Below are 7,005 nucleotides of genomic sequence, written 5' to 3'. Positions count from 1 at the left end.
CTTCTTCTTCTTCTCATCTTCTTCTCATTCTTCTTCTTCTTCTTCTTCTTCTTCTTCTCCTTCTTTTTCTTCTTCTCATTCTTCTTCTTCTTCTTCTTCTTGTTCTTCTCATTCTTCTTCTTCTCAATCTTCTTCTCAATCTTCTTCTTCTTCTTCTTCTTCTTCTTCTTCTTCTCATTCTTCTTCTTCTTCTTCTTCTTCTTCTTCTCATTCTTCTTCTTCTTCTTCTTCTTCTTCTTCTCATTCTTCTTCTTCTTCTTCTTCTTCTTCTTCTTCTTCTTCTTCTCATCTTCTTCTCAATCTTCTTCTTCTTCTTCTTCTCATTCTTCTTCTTCTTCTTCTTCTTCTTCTTCTTCTCATTCTTCTTCTTCTTCTTCTTCTTCTTCTTCTTCTCATTCTTCTTCTTCTTCTTCTTCTTCTTCTTCTTCTTCCTCCACTTCTTCTTCTTCTTCTTCTTCTTCTTCTTCTTCTTCTTCTTCTTCTTCTTCTTCTTCTTCTTCTTCTTCTCATTCTTCTTCTTCTCAATCTTCTTCTCAATCTTCTTCTTCTCATTCTTCTTCTTCTCAATCTTCTTCTCAATCTTCTTCTTCTCAATCTTCTTCTCAATCTTCTTCTCAATCTTCTTCTTCTCATTCTTCTTCTTCTTCTTCTTCTCATTCTTCTTCTTCTTCTTCTTCTTCTTCTTCTTCTTCTTCTCCTTCTTCTTCTTCTTCTTCTTCTCATTCTTCTTCTTCTCATTCTTCTTCTCATTCTTCTTCTTCTTCTTCTCATTCTTCTTCTTCTTCTTCTCAATCTTCTTCTTCTTCTCAATCTTCTTCTTCTTCTTCTTCTTCTTCTTCTTCTTCTTCTCATTCTTCTTCTTCTTCTCATTCTTCTTCTCATTCTTCTTCTTCTTCTCATTCTTCTTCTTCTTCTTCTTCTTCTTCTTCTTCTTCTTCTTCTTCTTCTTCTTCTTCTTCTTCTTCTTCTTCCTCCTCTTCTTTTCCCTTTGTTGTTGACATTTACAAGCAATAATTCGGCTGTACTCCTACAATGCATAAAATCTAATGTGGACCACCACAAGGGTCCTATGGAAACCCTCGGGGTCATACAGACCTTCATTGAGAGCCACTGATTAAGACTAAAAGGAACTTTTGGAGAAGATGAAGATCTCACATGGATTTCACAACGTCAGCATCCGTTGTTCCTAGTTCTTTGGGTGCTGAGTGCACATCACAAGAGATGACACAGGGGACAAGAATCTTAAGCTTATAATCCGTTTTGCCGTCAGATAGAGAAAGAGCTGATCAAACGAGGTCACGAAGAATCGGTATCAATGCTTGCTGCTCGACAAAACAATATTTTATGGTAAATTTTGCAGACATTACAAAAGTATTTGTTTAAACAGGGCAGCAGTTCCAAGACATCACTAAATTATCATGAAACACCAGATATTTTTATTTCCATGATTATGACTTTGCACACAAATACCAATGTCGGCATTCATACTTTTTTGACCAAAAGTAAAGAATTTGAGGTGTACATCAAGGCAGTACACTTCCACCTAAACTATTCATATTTATTAAGGGTTATATAATATATACAAGGGGCCTGGTCCAAAAGTATCGAGGATCATCATCATCATTGTCGTTTAACGTCCGCTTTCCATGCTGTCATGGGTTGGACGGTTTGACTGAGGACCGGCAAGCCAGAAGCCTGTACCAGGCTCCAATCTGATGTGGCAAAGTTCCTACAGCTGGATGCCCTTCCTAATGACTTGAGTCAACTTGACATCCGCATCTTATCCAGGCACCCAAAAGACCCAACACTCAAACAAATATGGGAGTACGTCCTTATAAAAGAAACTTCCTCAATACTAAATAAAAAAACCCCACAGTTTACACAGGTAGAGTAGAATAGTTAGTGGGCTGTTATGTAGCTAGATGTATGTATGTGTGTGTGTGTGTGTGGGGGGGGTATATATGTGTACATGCACAGGTATGTACACATATGGAAGTGAAGATATACAAACGGATAGGTACATAGGTTATATGAACAGTCAAGCACACATACACAAATGGAGACTGAAACACATGACCATATATACACACACATTTTACTTGACAGCTGGCAGAAACGTTAGCACGCCGGGCGAAATGCCTAGCGGTATTTCGTCTGCCGCTACGTTCTGAGTTCAAATGCCGCCAAGGTCGACTTTGCCTTTCATCCTTTCGGGGTCGATTAAATAAGTACCAGTTACGCACTGGGGTCGTTATAATCGATTTAATCCGTTTGTCTGTCCTTGTTTGTCCCCTCTGTGTGTAGCCCCTTGTGGGTAGTAAAGAAATAACACTTTACTTGACACAAGGACACATATGGAGACACATGTTCACATATATGGAGATGCACATCCATACATGCAGACACAGTACATAGTTGCAAAACACACACACATGCACTCAGACATGCACTCACAAGGAGATAGAGGTGCATACATGTACAAACACACGCTCACACACATACATAAAAAATACACAAACACAGACATGCAAGTACATGAATATGCAGAATACATACATAGAGATGCACACACATACATACATACATACATACATACATATGCATGCATGCATAGGCACACACACACATACACACACACATGCGCACAAACAAACAAAAAGGAACGCAGAGTAAATAACGGACAGAGTCAAGATTACTGAAAAGGCTGCAAAACGAAACGAAAATTTTAGGAAAATAAAAATAAGAAATAAGTGGAAATTTTTACCGGTGAGTCTGTTAAATTATAAGGCACAGAAAGAAAATGACTCTCCCCAGACACAACAGAATATGCTTCAACACATGAACTCACATAAAGAATCTTGCAAACCAAATCCCAAAACGAATATATATATATATATATATATATATATATATATATATATATATATATATATATATATATGTGTGTGTGTGTGTCTGTGTATGTATCTATATATATATATATATGTGTGTGTGTAGTAGCACTCCATCAGTTACAACGATGAGGGTCCCAGCTGATCCGATCAATGGAACAGCTTGCTCATGAAATTAACATGCAAGTGGGTGAGCACTCCACAGACATATGTACCCCTAATGTAGTTCTCAGGGAGATTCACCGTGACACAGATTGTGACAAGGCTGACCATCTGAATTACAGGTGCTACTCATTTTTGCCAGCTGAGTGGACTGGAGCAACGTGAAATAAAGTGTCTTGCTCAAGGACACAACGCGTCGCCGGGAATTGAACTCATGGCCTTACGATCATGAGCAGAATGCCCTAACCACTACACACACACAAACACACACACACAGATACACACACATGCATATATACATACATACATATACTCATACATACATACATAGGTTTCTGGCTACCAAATCCACTCACAAGGCTCTGGTTGACCTGGGGTTGACCAGTCGGAGACATTTGCCCAAAGTGCCGTGCAGTAGGACTGAACCTGAATCCATGTAGTTGGGAAGCAAACTTCTGAACCACACCTCCACCTGTTCTTAAATGAGGCTCACAAAAATGGAGTTCATAAAAATCAGTCAGGTGAAAAAAATGTCTAACCTCACTTTGAAAATACTGTCAATGTTTCATATAATCCCAGAGGAACGACTGTTTTGCCACTGGTGCCAGCTTTTTAGATGATTCTTTAAATTAAAATGTGCCCCCTTTTTTTAGTGTTGTTTTTTCTAATTTAAATTAAAAATTTTTTTTTGTTTTTGTTTTTGGTTTATAATTTTCTCATAATTTTCTAATCATTGATCAAGGGAATTAGGTTAAATTAAATCAGTTTTGTATTAATAAAGCTGAAATTAATTATGAGTCACTAATGAAAGAAATATGTCAAAGAATATTGGTAAACGGCTGAAGAATCAGATTTGGAGATTTGGATTGTGAAGAATATACCAACAACATGGAATTGGAAATAACAGTAGTAGTAGTAGTAGTAGTAGTTTTTGTAATGGTGGTGGTGGTGGTGGTGGTGGTGGTGGTGTTCTTATTACTACTGATGTCATTGTTCTTGCCGTTGTTGATGTTGATCATGATGATGATGATGATGGTATTTCATCAGATCAAACCTAAACAACAATCTGGACCTTCTTGGCCCTTGTACAATTATAAGCATCTACTAATATATTTGCCAATTTTTGAGGTACATCATCATCATCATCATTGTCGTTTAACGTCCGTTTCCCATGCTAGCATGGGTTGGATGGTTCGACTGGGGTTTGGGAAGCCAGGAGGCTGCACCAGGCTCCAGTCTGCTCTGTCAAAATTATCTGGCACTTTATAAAGTGTGGGTCGGAGTTTTTAGATTCATAGCAGGTGGTGGTCCTCAATAAGATCTGCTAAAACTGGTGTACCTATTAGAAGCAGTACCTTTTCGAATACAGTACCTCTTTTCTCTTCCAACTGGGGTATCCCTGTATCTACTCACAAATAAGAGACCTATATCTGTCCCCTCTATACCTTAAATCTCTTAACTGGCACAAAGCTACCACCCAGCTCAATACCACTCCCCCACTTCCAGTCAAGGCGTTTTGTCTTACAAGTTGCTTGGTCACCCTGTTGGTGCTGGTGCCACATGAAAAACACCCAGTACACTCTGTAAAGTGGTTGGTGTTAGGAAGGGCATCCAGCTGTAGAAAACAAACCAAAACAGAAGACTGGAGCCTGGTGCAGCGCCTGGCCTTACCAGCTCCTCTCAAACTATCCAATCCATGCCAGCAGGGAAAAATGGACGTTAAAAGATGATGATGATGATGATATCATATATATATATATATATATATATATATATATATATACAGAGCTTCATTTATGTTTCATTTTATTTTATAAGGGTTACTGGGGAGGGGGGATAGCAAAAGCCCTTCACTAAGGTTACATTTTAATGACTTAATGAGAGTGGAAAGGGTAAGCCAAGGACCTTTTCTAAATGGCTTTACTTACGTAGTCTAATCAATAAGTATCCGAACTGTTGCCATAGTAACGAAGCTAAAGCACGCAGAGTAAAGCCACTTGGAACAAATCCATCTTGAATTTAGTGCATGCACACTAAGTTTTAACATTCTAGCTCACTTCTGCTGTTTACAGCAGTGCTTGGAAGGAAGATGTGTAGTGTGTGGTTGTGGCATTGACCATGACAAAAAAGGTTGAGCAGAGAATCTGTATCAAATTTTGCCAAAAGTTTGGTGGTACCTGCTCAGAGGCCTATGCAAAGTTTTCATCGTTCTCAATACAATCAAGGAGATCTTGTGCAACTGAAACCTGAATGTCTTTTTGGTCGGTTGAAAGCAGTTTTGGTACAAACTTGGCAGACACGCATCTCATACCCAAATCTTCAGTGGTAATGGACTGAACTGAACCGAAACAAATCTTCACATTCTCTGGTAACTCACAGATGGTGATTCGACGATTTCCCCTCACAGCTGCACACACATCTGCGATGTTTTTCTCAGTTCTGCTGGTTGTGAGTCTCCCAGAAGGTTTGTCACTATCGATATTTTTCGGCCATCTTGGAAACGTCTGAACCACTCGTACATTTTTGTGCAACTCATACACTCCTCTCCATACACTTTCTGCAACTTTGCATAGGCCTCTGAGCAGGTATTGCCATGACAACTTCCTCTGACATGGTCAATGCAACAATCACACGCTACACACCTTCCTTTCAAGCACTGCTGTGAACAGCAGAAGTGAGCTAGAATGCTAAAACTTAATGCACATGCACAACAGAGTTCAAGGTGAATCTTTACCAAGCAGCTTCACTCTGCATGATTTAGCTTTGTTACTATGGCAACAGTCCGGATACTTATTGATCAGACGTTGCATGCTCCATTTCTTTCAAGGTTTAGTGAAAAGAAAGGCCTCCTACTACTGCTGCTGCTGCTGCTGCTACAAATGTTACCCATGCTGCTGTTACTACTACTACTACTACTACTACTACTACTACTACTGCTGCTGCTGCTGCTGCTACTGCTACTGCTACTACTACTACTACTACTACTACTACTACTACTACTACCACCATCATATTGTTAATTTATCCTGCTGTGGTTGTAGGCATGTTGATGATACTGCTGTTGTTGATGGTGATGGCCATGATGGTGGTGTTAGTAGTTATTATTAAGAGATGACCATGGCAAGAGAAGGTGGGAGGGAATCGGTTTGAGTGGACAAATTTCTCTCCCTCCCTACTTACACATCTCTCTTTCCTATATGTCTCTGTGTGTGTGTGTTTCCCTCCCCACCACCAACCCACCCGCCTCCAGCCCATAACTTAGCCTTTAGCAAAGGGGTCCAATATAGTAAGTCCCAAGTTAAAAAAAAATGAATTGATTTAAATAGTGGTGGGGGTGGGGCAGGGTCATTGGACTAAAGAATTCTTGGCGGCAGTGCCCCAGCATGGCCACAGTCCAATGACTGAAACAAGGAAAAGAATAAAAGAATATATGGATATAGATAGATAGATAGATGGATGGATAGAGACAGAGAGACAGATAAATAGAGAAATAGATAGATAGATAGATAGAGAGAGAGAGAGAGACAGATAGATAGAGAGAGAGAGAGAGAGAGAGAGAGGAACAGACAGAGACAAATAGATAGAGAGAGATAAAGACAGGGATGGATGGATTGAGAGAGGGAAGAAAGTGTGAAGAGGAAGAAAAAGGAGGTAGGGATACCTACATACACACATATATAAATATATATGTGTGTGTGTGTGTGTGTAATGTATCTCTGTATCTCTGTCTGTCTCTCTCTCTCTTCCTCGCCCTCTCTTCACTTTCTCTCTCTCACTGTGACACAGGTCAGTGAGATCTGGGCTGAGCAAGGCCAATGTAACCCTAACAACAACAACAACACTGCCAGGTCATTGCTTGCTGAGATGAGAGGAGGTCAGATTGGGACAGGTCAGGAAAGACTTAGGAATGTAAATAGGCGGGGGGGGGGTGATGTGGGGAGGAGGAAGCGGA

This window comes from Octopus bimaculoides, chromosome 1 (genome assembly GCF_046866305.1).
Source record: "Octopus bimaculoides isolate indiv1 chromosome 1, ASM4686630v1, whole genome shotgun sequence".
NCBI lineage: Eukaryota > Metazoa > Mollusca > Cephalopoda > Octopoda > Octopodidae > Octopus > Octopus bimaculoides.
The sequence above is the reverse complement of the archived record's forward strand: the minus strand, read 5'-3'. Positions refer to the sequence as shown.